Genomic DNA, 19,092 nt, shown 5'->3' on the forward strand with positions numbered 1-19,092 from the left:
CCAAGATATGGCCTAAAAGTTTGTACTAATTATATATCCAAACCAAAAATTTTGAATAGTTAGTATTGACGATGAGACGAAATTATAATTAAGAGATATTTATCATCAAAGTCAATAATATATGATTCAGGAGACATAATTAAAACCGAGAGATAACAACTAAATGCTGGCGGAATGGGCGATTGCGCCGCATTACGCGGCCCTCCGGTGTCCGCGCTGTCGTCACTTCAAGCCTTATTTTAATTATTTGATGCTTACCCTTTTCGGGGAGAGCTATACGGCGAGAGATAACTTCCTTAGACTTTTAATTGGAGATCGTGAGGCAGGGGCCTTCAAGTGGGATGAAGGGGAAAAAATGCGGTTGCCAGTGGTGTGACACTGTCTCCGGGAACCCTTTGCAGGAAAACAACCACTCTAGCCCCTCCCCTACCGGCCCCTCCTTTTCCCCTCCGCCCCCGATACAGCAGCCAGCCCACAGCGCCATCGTCTCAGGCGGACGAAGCGCCCAGTCCCTCCGTGATAGCCGACCGCAACAGACACGACGCCTCCGCGCGGAACATGCCGACATCGCAGCGAAGCGCGCGGCTGACGGCCCGCTGAACACCTTCCGCTCGCTAAACGTAAGTCGTCATTTTTTTTAACATCTCCGGGAAGCCAACGACGAACGCAAGCCACTTGTGAAATTGTGTGGGAAGTTTATAGCGTCGGGAGAAAGCGAAAGTACGTCTCTAAACCCTTAATTTTTCTCATCACTTAGTGCGCAACTAGACGGAGTCATCCTTCTCGAAATTCTAATTTTTTTTAACATCCTTCATTAATATTTCAAAGCAGGTGCCTCGAGTTCCTAGGGCGCGTTTTAGAGGCTCCATAAACATATTTTTTTTAACCTTCCGTATCCGTGTCCCTCATGAAAATCTCATAGCACCGTCTTCAGGTAAATACTAGGTTTTTGCAATTATCCTTGGATAAGATAGGCAAGCCGAATGCATCAGTTTAGAAATTAATATTTATTAAATTTTCTGCATAATTATTTTGAGAAAAGAACCTCTAGAGCAGATTTTACACCTTTAAACCTCGTTGAATCACAAGCTTTTTTGCTCTTTCATCGGGTCAAAACAGAGGAGAAAGTTTTTCGCTTGATCCTCGAATCTCTTCGACTTTCCCCGCAGGCGATGGACGAAGACATCTTCCTTACATTTTTAATTTTTTTAACACTCTTCCCATTTATTTAAAAGTAGGTTTTTCGAGCTCCAGGGTCCCCGATGAGGGCGTGTTTGCAGAATTTCTCCCATTCTCCCACTTCTGAGTATTATTCATGCTAATGCAGGAAATTTTATGATGACGGGAATAAGCAGCAGATCAGAATGAATGAATCCAAATGAATCCTTCGTTTTCTACTTATCTTCGATAGTGCTTGAAAATAAATCCCGTTGGATGAAACATTATTTTTTAAGGCCTTGATAATGATTTGAAACCAGTTTTTGCGGACCTAGGAACTTCGGAAGTGCTCACTGAGATACTATTTTCAAAATTTTTTATCTTTAGCACTTTTGTGAATTGAGAGAAGTTTTTTCAGCAGTAAAAGCGAAAAGAAAGCTGTGACATATCTGCCTCCTCAATAGTTTTCAACTTTTCCCTGTGTAGCAGTTATCCATATGTGAAAAATATATTCTTAATATTATTATTTTTAAACGTTCTTCATCGTCATTTGAAAGTAGATATATCAAATCTACGAGGTATGCATGCTTACGTTCAAGCCATTGATAGTCCTTTAAAGATCTGATGGCTAAAACTTGACGGTCAATTTATCATCCAAGGGGGGACCCCAGTACCACGTCAGGCTCCCGTGAAACTTGAGGTAACGGGTCGCGAACGATAGAAGATCCCCCTTTTATTTTCACGTATCCCCGTTACTGCTTTTTCAAGATATGATATCCGAGTGGAATTTCTGATTTTTTAAATGTTCTTCATTAGAATTAGAAATTCGGTGCCTTAATCTCCTTGAGTTTCCTTAGAACACATTTCCAAGCCTTTTTACATCGTCGACTATTCATAAACTTATTTAAAAATAAAAACTATAAATTAATCTTCAATGGCTATGCTCTTTCATAATAATGGTGATTCCATGAGGGAATTGATCTTGAATACATCAATATAGCTTAGTCCTAATGCTCTTTCAAATCGTACAATAGCTTTAATCATAATAAAAACCCTTCATATTTATGAATTTATGGAGGTGGGGTATAGGATAATTTTTTCCTGGAATTTTTAATCATTTGAATTAACGTTATAATAACGTAAAAGTAAGTGCCGTGAGCCTCTCGATCACTAATTTTAAACTTTCTTTTAAGAAACTGACAATTTGCTATATACCCTTTCCTCACAGAAAGTATGCAGCTATTTTTTAATAAACGTAACGACCTTCAGACTCCGCGAAACTTTGAGGAAAGTTTATGGCGAGTTAAAGTTTTATAGGAGATGAGGGGAAAGTGCTTCCAAAAGTTATTTTTTTTGCTTCTTGCTCAGGTTTTTGCTGGCTTCAAGGATGGAATACCTTTAGTGTTGATAACTTCTCTAACGCTCGTCATAATTATTTTTAGGCTGCTTTGCTATGCATCAGGACTGCTTAGAGCTTATACGAGATATTTTTTTAATGTTTTGATTTATAAAGGATTCGATTAAAAACTGATCTTTTGTAACTCAGTTAGTCTTAATAATAACATTCAATATGAATTGTGACACTTTTTACAAGAAATATTTCCCTAAGGGACCATTGGTGACAGGGAAGTACGAGGAAGTAATACAAAAATCGATACGAATGAAGGCATTTATTTACTCTAAAATAGATATCAAAGTATAGAAAAATCAATTCAAATTTACGTTTGACGCGGAGAGTGCTATCGTAGCTTTACTTTTAATTCATGCAAAGAAGAAAGCCGTTAAGATTAGGCCCGCGTAAGGATACGCGAATTCAAAATTATAATATTATCTGGAAGCTATTTTCTAAACGGGAGTATAAATGAAATACCCTTGGCATGGTGACTTGTTTACCTTGCCTTTTTGCCAGACCGATGAATTCGCTTTTTTATACTTTGCTTACTTTTAGGCTTTTTGAGCATTGATGAAGAGTAAAGTGAGGTGATACAAAGTTTAACAACAGGAATTTTTTTAGCTATATACATGTTCGGCTCCCTGGAAAAATTGTGAAAAAATTTCATTCCCAATCTAGAAACAGTTACTTTTCACTTTTATGTAAGAGCTATTTAAGAAGTATATCATTTTATAGCAAAATTAGAAATATTTCAAGCGCTCTCCTCAAAGTATGAATTACTCCCAAAAAAGATCATATCGTGTAATCGCTAACGTAGAGGGAAGAAATAATGAAAAGAGATTTGGTACTTACACTCCCTATGGGAAGCAATATTCGTGTCACGCACATCAGCATGAACATGTCAAAAATATTATTATATATAAAAGCAATTCTAATCACTTACTTCAAATGAATAGTTTCATTTTAATAAGAATAATTTAACAGTTTCCTACTGAACTAAAATTATATTTTCTTGTGCAACTAGTTTCACCAAACGGCTGTATTCCCGGGTAAAAACTGCTTAGAATAAAATGAAAATGCAGTCTATATTTTTTGGAAAGTTGAACCGCCTTTGAGGCAGTGACTCAATAAATTGTGCCTATGTTACTTCAAATCGGTAGAATAAGTAGCTCATTTCAGTTAAATAACATTTTTGTGGTGTTCAAATGGGATTTAATAATGAATTTAATGATCTCTGATGTATTTTTTCCTATGTTTTTAACATTATTCTCTTCAGAATAGTATGCTGTTAAATGATTACCACGATATTTTCTTTAGCATACCTTAGATGTCTTTAAATCTTGATCGGGAACATTTAGTTATAACTAAGCCATTGGTTTTTGAACCACCCCCGATGCATTTCTTCAGGACAGAATGTATGGCACTGCCTTCTCCGCTAGCCACAAGGACTCGTCGCCTTTAACGTGAAGCGTTGCTTTTCCGGGAGATTTGTTCACATAGCGATTCGTGACGAGAGTAGCATTATTGTGAGTCTGTGGGAAGCAAGTCACTTGTGGCAGGAAAACGCGAAATGGAACAAGGCGTTACCGAGTCCTTGGTAACGCAGTCCGCTCCACGAAAACTTGACTGTTTGAAAATAATCACTCCTTGGAATGCAACCGTGGGATAATACTTGAGGAGGGAGATAAGCAGGCACGTGTTCTCTGAGAAACCGGAGAAAAAATGGAAATCTCTTTCTTCTAGGAGGACTAATGGTACTGGTTTGAGCGAGATTTTTAATGGATTTGATCATCATGTTCAAGATTTCGACGGAACATTTTAATTACATTTGTGCATTCTAAATCCTCGCCTTTATTTCTTAATGGACTATATTTAATTCACTAAGATTAAGGGAGGGGGCCTATTCAAGAGATTCCATTGATATCGGATGAAATGGCAATTAAGATGCTTTTCATAAACAAGGAAGAAAATTTACTAATAGACTTCCTGGTTTATTTTCCTCTTTTCATGATCTAGATATTTTTGGAATCTTAAATTCTCAGGATGTAAAAAATTTAAAGACTGATTGGCAATATATTTTTGAGAAAAATAAACATGCAGATGTACTTATATAAAATAGAAATTAACAGAAATAAGAAAATTCAAAGTGTGCGTATAGCTCAGATTCCCTATGCATGTAATGTTAGAGATCTTTTTTAAAGAACACTTCATAATTTAATAAAAACTAATGAATTGAAAGCATAACGCACCATAACGCACTTTAAATTCCACCTTAAGTAATTTTGACGAAAGATACGACATTGCTCCCCATATACTGTAGGCTCGGGAGTTTTTCAGGGTCGAAAGAAAACTAAAAATAAAAAAGGTAAAAAAAATGCATTGTTGCATGGAATATTAACTCAATGACGAAAGCTCTTGTAAGGAAGTTGAACACCCTTCCTTACATTTTTCATCCATGAAAACCAGAAAATAATCATGTTTTTCGTTTTGAATGCAGCTAATGGAAAAAAAGGAGTAATAATAGGAGCTTAAAAATTAATGATGGCCAGAATTTCAACACCGATGCGAATTTTCCTTACTAAAAACAGCGGTAGCGTGATATAAGGTAATTGAGATTCCTTAACCAATGTATTATTTATTTTTTAAATAGTATAACGTGGTCAGTTTCCACCGCGTCTCTTTCGAATTGTCCTTAATAGCCGTAAAGATTCTTCTGAGGGATTACCTAATTTTATGAAAATCCAATCCGTTACCTTATCTGCAACGATTTATCACTATTACCATACATAGGACGCAAACACAAACGAAATGCTTTGAGGAGCATATCCGTCATTGGATAAATTAAAAAAAAATTGGAAAAAATGTACATTAAATTTAATCACTTTGTAAAGTTATCTATAAATATGCATTTTTGGTTCGCTAATTTCCAGCGATGCATTTAAAAAAAATTTATTCTAGCTTTCATAAGCAGCTCTGAAGCAATTTATAAAATACTGACGATGCGAATAGCTAATGAATAAACTTAAGGTTTTCAGTAGAACTTAGGAAGTTGGATATAAATTCAACGTAGTGCTTTTCTCGTCACTGCCTTAACATGATTGGTTACTGCCTAAGGTTATACTGGCCGGGCATGGGTCAGTTGACAGCTTTGTCACCTTTGGGAGGTGAGTATGGAAGATGCAGTTGTGGGGGGGGAGGCCGGCCACGTGGGTTATAAACATTCCTTGGGTTAATTTTACGGCAAGCTGCGAAATATGGAGGAACCTGACGAGTCGAAGGGAAGAAAATGCACGTGGTTAGCACAGCCAAAATGACCATTGTTATTAATGAATCCGCCGTTTTCTTCATTGGCCCTCAATGGACACAAGAGTGCATACAACTGTTAACTTTTTGGTATTATAACGCTCCCCTTTACATTTACGTGCGAGGCTTCGGCTGATTAAAGTATTAAGAACAGTTATCTTTCAGTTCGGTGTAGAGAGCATAATCTAATAACCTAAGTTTGTAGGCCCGACAGACAGGCCCTCGTATAATAAACGGCTTTAATAAATGCCAGAGGGTACTATAAGTCAAGTGTGTATCCAAAACGCGCACCTACCTTCCTTTTTGTGCTTACGGTTTGTCCTAAAATACCTTCTTGTTGAGTTGGCTTGCGAGGTAGTTGAATGATGTAGATTCGAGCATTGCCTCTCACGTTATAAGAAACATGGCTATGTCATAGCAATAAATTAATTATTATGCTTCGTGTAGTGATTAGAGTCCAGCCAGTATATCGTCAGAAAGGATTTTTGGAGGAAATGTTTTGATCCACATACGAGGTATTTTAACGAAATTTCGTGATGCAATGCTGGAAAAATGGAAAACAAGACGAATCATGGTAATTTTTCAGTTTTTTTGTGTAATCTCGGAATATATTGACTTTTAAAGATTAATAGCTACATAATATCTCGTAAAAATTAAAATATTTTTTTATCTCCAACGAACCGTTAACCTCCAGTGCTATTTGAAAATTGGGGTATTTGCTCATCTCCGCAAAATATCAGTTTCACTGTAATTAAAATACGAAAGAAAGCAATTAAGCGAAAAGGAATTGAACGAGGAATCGCTTCATGATAAAATCCACCTTCAAAATGAAATAATGTTCAATTGAAAAATATTCATAGAATTTTTAATGTCATTGAGTTTCAAGGAAATTCATTATCTTAATCTAATTTAAATTAAAAGAACAAAAAACAAAATAACTGAAAAGAAGTAGGAGGATGTGAAAGCCCTTCAAAAGAATTATTGGCGTGAAAGATTAATGATTCCGGTTAGCACGATGAACATGGATTAATTGAAAACTCTATTTATTGCTAAAATTTTAAGGATATAACCTTCTTGTTTCCTTTATTTTTCCTCTTTAGATGCCATCGGTACTGCTATTTAGTGGATAACTTGCGCAGTATTAAATTTACATTAATAATGTTTGCAGATATTATAGAAGGCAGAAAGAAATAAGTTTTTCCTTTGGTTCAAACAGGTGCACAAATTGTGGATACTTGATGAAGCTCCACGCCACCCGAAAATACATGCTTGTACATGAGAATTTTTCTTCATGGTAATGAAAAGTAGAGCCTAGTCCACGGTGGGAAAAACTCTCTGCCATCCAAACACACTTAAACTGCCACAAAGGAAATTTATTTTAAAGACGTAAAATTTGGTTATTTATACCAGGAGGGACTGCGCTTAGGCCAATCGAGGGAATTCCAGATTGGAATGTCTACCTAAAGTGAAGTTATCGATAAAATTGATGTACATAATCGGCAGAAAAAACAGGAACACTCGGCCTCCCCAACTACCTTGCAGCGTAGTTGGGTATAGTGTTTTTCTTTAAACATAAATGTGGAGCAAGGGGTGTTCAAGTTTTATAATTAAATTGGCCCTGCATCCTTAACGCTAATGTTCATACTTTTCTTGAATACTGCACCAATAAAATTTATTCGGCACATATAAAATGGAATTTGATCTTATTTAACTAAGAAGTGAAACACATGAACCATACTTTATTCGAAGACAATGTGACAATGCAACGTAATAGTCTCGCCACCAATTGCAAAGAAATCGAAACAACTCATTGAATTTACTGAAGGGTAGTTTTGTCTGAGAATGCATTTCCCCGTTTAGGTGCTAGTCAATCAATGTATATTTATTTATTTAAAACTGAGTTATATAGTGATTAAGATAACAAGAATACTGGAAATATCTTCATATACAATTTGAGTTTACGAAATTTCTAAATGAAACTTTCAAAGAGGAATCGGGTTGGTTTATGTTAAAATGTTTGGAGATCACGCGACCCTTCTTTTGGTTCTATGTTGAGGGCAACACAGGTGCAGAACTCCGATCACCTCGACCCCCTTCGTTAAGTACATGCTAATGGCGACGCCTCCGCCCTCCCTTCTCTCAAGGCGAAAAAAGCCTTTCTGTCGATTTCTCCCTAAAAATAAAATTCCTATCAATTTGAGTTACAAGAAAAGTTTCATTCCGGAAGTGGATTCGAAAATAAACTTTAACTTAACTTAAAAAGATTTTGTGAAAAAATTATTTAGCTGTACTTACGTCGTGCAGCAAACAAATTTTTGACAGCACTATTAATTGTGGCACGCATTAACTGGAGTCTGAGCTCGATAAAACTTATGACTAAGCGTGCTGGGATGTAGAAATATTGAAAAGCGATGCATTTAATAATGTTATGAGGATCGTTAACACGAAAAGTAAAACATTTTTAAAATTCATTCTCATATTGTCTCTCTAATACCTAAAAGCCATAGGTGATACTTAAAACAATCAGAGGTGAGAAGAAAATCGAAAACCAGGTCACTTGTAATGAATGAAATAGCACTTTATAAACATTAAGCCCATTTTGAATTCTATCACTTCAAAACATTTACTAATTCAAACTTTTAACTCTTTAGAAAGTGCTAGTCATTATTGAATTCCCCAACTGTATGGAACACCGATGACGAAAGAAAAACGATGCATCAGAGGAAATAGGGGTCTTTAGAAAGTGAAGAGGACATTGGGTATGGCAAGTGATTATCTAGCAAGTCCCGTGATCCTGCTCGTCAACCAAAAAAATGATCGACACACAATTCTAGAATTTCAAGCACTGCCACAATTTTGCAAGAACAATTTTAATTTTATTTCGCAAAAAAAAAAGACTCGAGCTTAGTGTCCAACGATGAGAAACGAATCTGGGAAGCTGGCATATTCATTGGAAACAAGACTGTGGCTTACTAAAAGCTCTTCTAGCCCTTTATTGAGGAGCGCAGTGTTATCAACAACACTGAAGCACACTGCAAATAAAACAAGACTATTTTCTAAAGCGTACCATTGTCATATCTTCACAAATGATGCTACAGATATAGCGATTTTTTTGACTACCAACACCTTCGGATTTCTTCTCCTAATGAGTTTGTGTTTTTATAATTCTACCTATTCTCACTAAAGGTAACTCGTCGATGCACGAGTATATCAGAGGGCTTTTACCGCTCGGAATATTTATTTCATTTTTAGTGCTTACTTCGAGGTAACTGTGTTTTCGTACGATTACACAGCACATACCTAGATAAGAGGTATTCAACCCTGAAAATGCTCTTGACTTGAAGTCCTGAAGTACACACTATCACTCTGAAGCGTTGGATGAATATTTCCCTAGTGAAGAGCACGTGAGCTGTTGCTTTAATTTTTATAAATGATGCAATGAAAAATTTCAAAATCTGGTATACATTCATACTACTCCCTTTGTTTCTTTTTTAATGTCAATTTTATTTATCGTTTTGTACCACTTTTGGCCTCTTATATTTTTTATTGCATTGATTCCTCTCAGCTCATGTAAAATTTACCTTTTCTCGCATTCTTCTGTTGAGCGTAAATACACTTATATATTTCATTTTATGCAAGATTCGTTTTTTTCTCTCTATTTTTGAAAACAGTATTAAATATACCTGTTTCTGTTTCTTAGTGTTTATCGTAGGTATAATTATAGGATTCTACTTCTATTGAAAAGTAGAACAGATCCTATGATGTTTCAGAGAGGAAATATAGACCATAGCATGAAATTTTCCAATCATTACATATCATGAATGAATGATGGTTCAGTACTTCTACTCGCGGTACACGGTTGACAGCACCTAAGGGTCCTCTCAGATTACACCTGCTCCCACCATTAACGCAGGAGATAGCTGAATCTTCTTGCGTACTAAGCCATTATTTTAGACAACAACCTTACAATGAGGTAGATGCATTTATAGACGGGGTCGGGTGCCTTAGTTCAACCATTAATTGTAAAATAAATCTTGATAGAAGAGCCGTGCGACCGTCATTCTACTTAATATCACTCATCGATCATATCCCTAGGGAGGGATACTTCGTTTATGATAAGGGATATTGGTGAAACACGTTGAATAGGAATGAAATGAGCACATGAATACATCCACCCCTATTGCTGACGATGAAACATTTGTGGAAAGTTTAAAAATAAATTAATCTTTAAAGTATTTCCGAATCGTGCTTAAAACTTGTTACTTCTCAACTAAAAAACACCACAACTGTACTCACACTATTAAGAGACTCATTGAAAAAATTTGAAGTAATAATTGCAATCAGAAAATAATAATTATTGCATTAAAACAATGATTTTGGACCATAAATTTTACGATATTCCTCAGTACGCAGTTAATTCATTTCCACGATACATCCGTATCAATCACGTTCATTTATCTTCGATTCCTTAGATTTTTATGGATAGGGGATCATGAATGCATTCGGCAGCTACTCAAAATTTATTGTATTCTTCGGTGAGAGAAGCAGTCTTTTCCACTACAAGTGTATGTATTTTCATTATTATATTTGCTATCGACTACTATACACGGTTTAATTCATGATTCTTTAAAATAATTGTTATTAACTTTTGACGATGGAAATAATATTTAATAATGTTAAATAGTGTTTTTAATGAACTGATTCAACAATTAATACGATTAAACTGAATAATGGTTGAAAATTAGGCGTTTAATTCCAAAATACATTTTAGGGGTCAAATGACCCCTAGCCGTCCTTCTAGGTAGCGCGAAACTCCCGTCCTCCTAGTGTTAAGAGACTCATTGAAAAAATTTGAAGTAATAATTGCAATCAGAAAATAATAATTATTGCAGTAAAACAATGATTTTGGACCGTAAATTTTACGATATTCCTCAGTACGCAGTTCATTCATTTCCACGATACATCCGTATCAATCACGTTCATTTATCTTCGATTCCTTAGATTTTTATGGATAGGGGATCATGAATGCATTCGGCAGCTACTCAAAATTTATTGTATTCTTCGGTGAGAGAAGCAGTCTTTTCCACTACAAGGTTTCGTAAAACTTGGTTTTATTAAAGTGTTAGCATGAAATTAATTTCCATCCAAAGTTAAAAATATCAAAGAATGTTGCAGTAACCTTTAGACGGTTATTCTTGATGATTGCATTTGAAATTTGAAGACAGAAAAACGTTTACTCCCGGTCTGCACGCATTAAACAGCAGAGATTAATATCATGGAGCGTTTTAAGCACTTGATAGCGAAAAGTTGGGTATAAGATATAAGCCTGTTTAAGTGTTTCAAGAACTATTCGTGCATTGGGGGACTCCGCATTATAGCGGAATTTGTGATATTTTTATGTTCACTTGATTCTCAGACCGTGACAAAATCTTCATAAAGTAGGTCAGAGTACTATTCACAGTATACTGCTAAGCGTCTCAATCATTGAATTAGAACGCAAAGAATTATGGAATAAATTACGTAAGGGCATTACACTGCATGACCCCTTTACCATCTGGTTTCACAAGGAGGCGAATCCTGCTAAGAATATTGGTGAAAGAGTACTGCGGTGGATCATCAACATTGGGTAGTACCACTAATTTCTATATTTAACCGTAGACTGTTTCACTTCACTGACGGGTAAACGCATTTATAGAAACGAATATTATTGTGGTGAGAAACATTTTCTCGCAAAAACAACCCCAAAGTTAAGACGCACATAGTATTATCATTCAAATTTAAGTTTCCCCTACACTTTCAATTCCAGATGAACTCTCGACACTTTCTTTACACAACAATTCTTTTTCATTGCCGTACGGTACCTTATCTGCTGCATCTCTTTGCAATGAAGAGCTAAAAAACTTCAATTTCGAAAAAACATTCTTCTCCAAATTGTTACTGATATTTGTATGGCAGTGAATAGTGTTACCTATCTCTAAATCACCACGTTAGAAATAATAGCTAAGTACAAATATTTAAATAGTAAGTTACGTTACAAATTATGTTACGTAATTCTTTAGCGGAGAGAATTATTTTGCGATACGGTGTCATGCCGTGGTAGTAACTCCTAAAAATTGTGAATCTAAGACAAGCGCATGATGCTGATTGCATCAAAATATTTTTAGTTTTATACAAAGCGATTGCACCCTCACAGGGAATTTTCAATCAAGAGCCATCCTGACCCCTTTGCCCGTCTTATTTCTTCAGCAAAGATGCGTTACGTCAAAGCGGAAATTATTTCAAAAGACCGATGAATGTATTGTGCACTATTATGCTAAGGGACAACAGCTTTGCGATCTCTACGTAGATTAATAACTATTTCTTCATATTTGCCTCTTGAAAAAATCTTCATAAAGTAGGTTAAGAGTACTCTTCACAGTTTACTGCTAACAAGGAGACATCGCCAAAGTGATGTTCGGGATCTGCATGAGGAAACTATATAGGTAAGGTAGAAAAAGTGTCACGGTTTTGTCCACATAGGCCCGGGTTCGAGAGATATTCGCTTGTAAATATTTCGCGCAGTATGACATCCCTTGAGGATTCGCTACCTCTTAACTACGGCCGCATTTTTCTTTCTTCTAATTTTTGAAATCACTGTCACATTTTATCCCCATTCATTTTATTTAGCTACTTCGCGATTTTTTTAAATTTAATATCAATTTATGGATTTTAAACGAAACTCCAAATTGTGCCTTAACACGGTGATTACTCAAGGGATGTCATAGTGTCTCAATCATTGAATTAGAACGCATAGAATTATGGAATAAATTACGTTAGGGCATTACACTGCATGACCCCTTTATTAATTTAAAAGTTCATCTCTCGCTACTGCTTTTAAGCAGTCATCTGCCACCCTAGCTTATGGACTAAAGCGTATCAAATACGTAGGTAGCAATAAAAAATATTAAATAAGCTCTGCAGAATTTTTGTCAAGATAAATAACAGCATATTTCACCATGATTCAGATGTGAATTTTTTAAATTTATTATTAGCAGTCTTCATGCGTATTATCTCATCAAATGTAATTCCAGTTTATTGAAAAAGTCCTAAATATTAATTACAGCATATTTGGTAAATAAAGCTCCATAATATCTTGAATTAGAAGAAAAATGTAGAATGCACGATAAATATGTTTGGTGGATTTCGATAGAATATAAAGTAGGCCAAAGGGTTGTACCGGCCTTATGGGGTTACCTGTGAGCGAAGTTTTTATAACCCTTTCTGTAACACATTTTTTTATCGGAGTCGGTCGTAATAATTTTTTGCAATTGAACCTAATATTACCTTTTGAGCACTTTTGCTAATGTATTTTGTAATCTTTCACGCAGTAAATTTTGTAGCCTAGTTCCATAGCTACGGTCAGATGCACAGCTCATGAAGTAAGAATCCTCTGATGGTCATGTCCATTTTAATGGACGATTAGACTGAAAAGGTCAAATCATAAAGGCCTTTCTCATAGTCTCCAAAATTAATTTAAAAGCAGGAGTTTCCAACTAGGAGTTAAGAATGCCTCGCGAATTCCGAAAAAGGCGTTTTGAAGGAAGCGAACACATTCTTACTGAGAGTACTTATTACTGGAGATGAGGAAAAGTTCTAGGTGTGAAAATGAATAATCCTCTTTAGCTAATATTTTGAAGCAAACACATTTTTAAGCGCCAATAACCGCTTTTGGATGAGGTATAAAAAGCAATGTTGCAATAGGTGTTATGATTGAAAGGCTAGATCAAAACCTCTTAATTATTATAATGTAGCCAAAAAATTGTTATTGAACCGTGAAATAAAGAGAATCTATCCAATACATATCGAATATGTATAGTACGTGCATATCGAATTTTATATGCGCGGTAAAAAAAAACTTGATGATTAAAAATTGAGTTTTTACCCCAATTACGTTCAGTTTTACTCCCGTAAGAATAGCATTTACCTCTGTAGGGATTTTTCTCCAATTACCGCTTCCATTTTATCTCCTCAAAGTTCCAAATCAAAATTCATAATGAGGGAAATCTAGAGGCAAAATATCTTCTTTCTCTCCTTTGGCTATTTTACGCTTCGTTTGTCAACATAATCGCGTTTTGCGTAACAAACATATTTTAGTTATTCCAAATCCTATTTTAATTCTCAGAAGTCGATATTTTCTTACCACAAAAAATTAGGCATTTAAATGTGATTTCATCGCGGTTCAAGTAATGTTTATCCATTTATGATTTTTTATTTTTTACCGTGTCTTTAATTATTTCATGTTTCAAATATTCATCTTATGAACATCAATAAATCATTGGACTGGTGTAAAAAGTAAAATGTTTCCTTATTTATTTTTTTAATTTCCGGCCAGTTTCTAAATTAATTTTTAAAGCATTTTTCGTCATATTAATATGGGATCGCAACTCCTTAGTTACTGGGAAATGGTAACGCAAACCATTTTTTAGATGAACTTTGCAGGTACCATGAAAACAGTTTTTCTTGGATATCCAGCCCATTAGACATTTTGTTTACTACTCTGGATCTTTTAGGACATTAAATGATTAAGTTTGGACAAAAATATGTGATTAAAATTGTCAGAAACAATTGATCTTTGAGCTTGATTAAATGAGTGTATTGAAGAAGTATTAAAAATACGATTGCGCAATCTCAGCCATTTTGTAATTAATTGTTTCGACGATAATAATTACACATTATCGTCCAACCTTAGTTATTAAATGTCCTTAAATATTCGGAGTATTAAATAAAATGTCGAAAAGGCTAAATAAAATGTGGATGCAAAAAAAAAGTCTTGGTACTTTCAAAGTTCATAAAAAACCGTTTGCGTTGCGATAGCTCAGTATGAAACGAGTATCGACCCTATGTTTTGACATAAAATGCTTAAAATGGTTTCCCCTACCATTTCCTGAAGTACTGCAGATTCCTCCTGAAACACCCTGTATATCTTCATGAAGACCACCACAATTGTAGTCGGAGGCAGCATCAAAATATATATTGTGCCAATTTGATTTTTCTTCAACTTCGCCTGTTGGAATGTGAATTGACAACCCTGAGAAAATATTATACGTAATTTATTGATGCTCTAGAAATCATAATCTAATGCACAAGTTCCTGAAGTGTGGTCGTAACTGGAGCCCTACGGTTGTTGACAACGTAAGCACAAATATCTATATGAATAATAAGTTAACTATAAACCCGTCCATCAATTTCTATGAGGAAAAGGTTCCCCTGGACCAATAATCGAGCCACATTTATTTGCTATTCTGGAATTTCAATAGTCCGTGGGTAAGTTCCCGTTCCTTAGGAATTTTTTGCTTGGTAACTAATGTGAATTTCATCGCCGTTTACGCGGCAGACTTGAAATGCGCTATGTAAACACATCGTTACTATGATTCGACTGAAATCATCTCCTCATAATTTCTCTGGGATTCCCATGGGTTAGACAACAATTGTTCATAAGGACCTAGAGTTAGATGAACTGGTATGCGTAATGAAATAAAGAGTGTGCATAATCATTGCATGAAGCTGAGCTCCGTCAGAAACTTGGTAGGAGAGAAGAAATTAATCCTCAAGTGGGTTTAATAAAATCACTCCCATGAGTACCGGAATTTTGCGTGAAATAATGTAAAACCCTTATTCCGGCCTACCCAGAAACCTAGCACAAAACGGAAGAAGATTTCTGCGCGGGTACTAGCAGACATAGAGACGTTATTGATTGATCTCAGAAGCCACAAGGTGATTCATTCAAACATCTGCCCGACACATATTTGAGTATATTTATTTTTACTTCAATCAAGTTTTCTCTTTTAATATTAAAATATTTTTTGTAATAACTTCATATCAAGTGTAAGTATGCGTTATCCTCCTATATCTCCTAGCGTAATTATAAAAGGATAAAATTTAAACAAATTTGATACCAATAAACCACGCAATATGGGAAAACTTCAGCCACGCAATTATTAATTCGATAGGTAATTACATTTAGAAAATCTAATGGTAAACTGATTGTTGACGAGTTAACTTTGTGGGAGTCCATGGATTGTGATAATCGAAACAGCAGAAATAATTCATTCCACACTTTTTATTCTTTCTCGACCGGTTTCAACGCTCACGCATCATTATCAAGAGCTGTTTCTGCAATCTTCTCTTCAATATCAAGACAGTTCTTGGCAATGATGCGTAAGTATTGAAACCGGTCGAAAAAGAATAAAAAAAGTGTGGAAAAATACTACTGCTGTTTCAATTATCACTTTCTAATGGCAACTAAAATTTTCGTATGATTTTTATATAAACTCATGCCACCAGAAAAATATTTTGACGAAGTTGACATTCTTAAGAAATTTTGTTTACAACTTAATTTGAAAATTTTAGAAACAGAGAGATTTTTCTAGGACATTAGCAAAATTTCTAGCAGAGAGTACTTGAGACAAATTGAAACTATTGAGACAAATTTTTGGCCTGGTCCGGTTATATTTCCGTGGAAGCAGACAATGATATAAAATCAAATCCGCATTTTAATTCATAAAGAAGTGAATAATATAATAACGAAGTATTTAGAATATACTATGGAGAAATTTTCAGGATATTCGATGTCAGTTTCTATAAATGGCCACCGTATTCCAGTACAAACGAAACACGAAGGTAATTCATTAACTAAGGAGATAAGTAAGTGATATATCGTAGTATACTTCAGATGAAAATCACTTTTCCCCTTGAGCAGAGAGTTTGCCCCCAAAGACCTCAAAAGCTGAAAGAGCATCAAGTGAATGATAAAAATTTATCTTTAAAAAAACTCCATTTAATATCTCCGAGGTTCAGAGATTGAGCATCTTGCTTTCCTCTCCGAAAATCCACATCTTTGTGGGATCGGCCGGAATTGGAGGGGTTGGAGTAGGATAAAATACGAAAGAAGAACCATCAAGGATGTGACGGCTCAGTTGAGACGCAATCTTTTTTCCCGGTATACTTTATCAGACCCTTCTTGACCACAACTTAAGCGTGTGGAGACTTGCTTGGATTTTTTTGTGCTACTTCAAAGTGTATCTTTGCAAAGTTGTTCTCAATGAGTGCGCGGGACACTTTTCGTATTTCCAGCCACAGGATGTGCAGGCAAGATCCATGAAAAGTTCATTATGCACTTTATATATCACACTGAAATATTTTCGATTGGTTATTTTTTATCTTCTCAGATAGAAAACTCATGTCTTTTCTCTTATTGGCTAAAGGTAAGATACAGCCTGCTTTTGAGAAATACATTTGACTTTATTAGGCATATCCAGGGTTAAAGCTGTTATACCAATCTTCAGGGATTTCCTATGCTACTTGCAATAATTTTTGAAAGAAACCATAAAACACAAGCCTGGCCCAATGCGAATTTATTTATGGAATTTATTTTCCTGCATTGTAAGAAAAACTCTTCCTTTGCAACGGTTCAAAAGGTTCGACTTGGTAAGGAAAAAAATCGCAATTGATTGTCTAAATGTACAGCAATAAATGACGAATTCTCGATAACAACCCATTTTCCGTTATTCTGAATATAGGTTATCCCCAATAACTGACTTAGGTACCTAAATTTAAGCCAACAAATACACAAATATGCCTCAACGATTACAGACCCTTAAAAATAAAATAAGACGCGAAAGATATATAAATCATTAAATTTAAGGGCTGTTTCCTACTGCACAGACATAAGAATGGGTTCATTTAAAAGGAAACCAAAAATCTACATAGGCAAAAATGCGGTATCTTATGAGAGCACACGCTTTTTGCTCCCCTAATATTGTTTATGGCTCTCGCATTAAAAGCTTCCACTCCGAATCCCAAATCTTACCAATTATTCTTTCGGATCTCTCTACCTATTTTATATCCAACGACCTCCTTACAATATCAGAATGGATCCTAGTTTCCCCAGAACTCATTCATAAATTATTCTCGTATTTTTCCCCACTTTAGCTTTGTATTTTTCGTAATATCAGTTATTTGACTTAATCTGACCTCTCATTTCCTTCATCTACTACGCTTGGTGGACGTTGTAGAAATTATGACCCCAGCGGGACCAATTATGTATTATCAGCAATGCATGCAGTCTTTAAAACGATTAAATTTACACGTTATAACCAAATGTCTATTCTAAGTAACACTAAAAATATATATATATTTTCAGCTCTATCCAGCAAGTACGAGTATTTAAACTACGTGTTGTTTTGTGCCGTGAAGTTTAATGGCGAAATAGGTAGCTACCACAATAACTATGAATGAATAGAAAATTTTCGTAATTTTTAAATGAGAACATTTTTTGAAATTGTATTTCTCCCAGATAAAGCTCTTAGTTAGAAAGGATTAAAATCCTATCACACGAAAACGGGCAGATTCAGCTGACCCCGTGAGTCTATCACCATTGATGATCCCTAGGCTGCAGTCTCCAGCAAGACACGTTAGTAATTTTAGTTGCCTACTTCCAAGGATGCGCCTATAATGGCTTCTCAACATGATCGAATATTTTTTACCGCGAATACGCTGACGAAACATAGCACATGAATCTATTGACTCTTTTACCCCTATATTTCTGATTGAGGATACGCTTCTCTTTACGCTTAAGCATAGGGTGAAACATCATCTGGGAAGTATTTCCATGAAAAATGAGTCCAAGGGAGTACCTCACGGTCACTGTCCACTCCTAGCATTGATTGCTAAGCGGTAGGTAGGTATGTAGATCAGACTGACAGCTCCGGTCGTTTACACTAGAGGGTAAGGTGGGATAGTGAGAGTAGAGAAAAAAATTACCTGAATCAGTCAACTCTTAACGAAAGGACTTCAGAAGACAATTGGTGAAAAGCTATGGGACCAATTCCTGTAGAGCACGTGACCAGAACAGAGATGAATGGTGCGTGGCAAGCACACGGGTAGCAAAAAGACGACTGGAATACGAGACTTCTTAATCCGAGGTTCTAGTCTCGTGCCTTCCCCAATCAATACCGATTTGCTTTTCTCCATTCCAATGAGTATTTTTCAACCTCGAGAGCCCATATTGAATGAAGACAGTTACATTTAGTATACATGTATCCTTGTCCAGGAAGCTAAGTTAGAACTCACAATAATATTACTAAAATGCTTAAAAATGGCAAGATTCAGTACATACAAGGATATACGACATTAGAAGCGTATTAAGTGCTCATGATGGCAGATAAGTCAAAAATTGATGTCCGGTACCAGCAAAAAAT

General features: G+C 35.5%; 1 protein-coding gene across 1 annotated transcript in view; it reads left to right on the top strand.

Annotated features, from left to right (window-relative positions):
* Positions 1 to 528: 528 nt before the first annotated feature.
* Positions 529 to 19,092, top strand: part of LOC124170945 (neuropeptide CCHamide-2 receptor-like) — a 71,042-nt gene continuing 52,478 nt past the window's right edge. Inside the window, exon 1 of the mRNA XM_046550023.1 lies at positions 529 to 620. The gene's annotated coding sequence lies outside the window, so the exon portion shown is untranslated. The remainder of the gene's footprint in view (positions 621 to 19,092) is intronic.

The sequence above is a fragment of the Ischnura elegans genome, chromosome X (genome assembly GCF_921293095.1).
Source record: "Ischnura elegans chromosome X, ioIscEleg1.1, whole genome shotgun sequence".
NCBI classification, from domain to species: domain Eukaryota; kingdom Metazoa; phylum Arthropoda; class Insecta; order Odonata; family Coenagrionidae; genus Ischnura; species Ischnura elegans.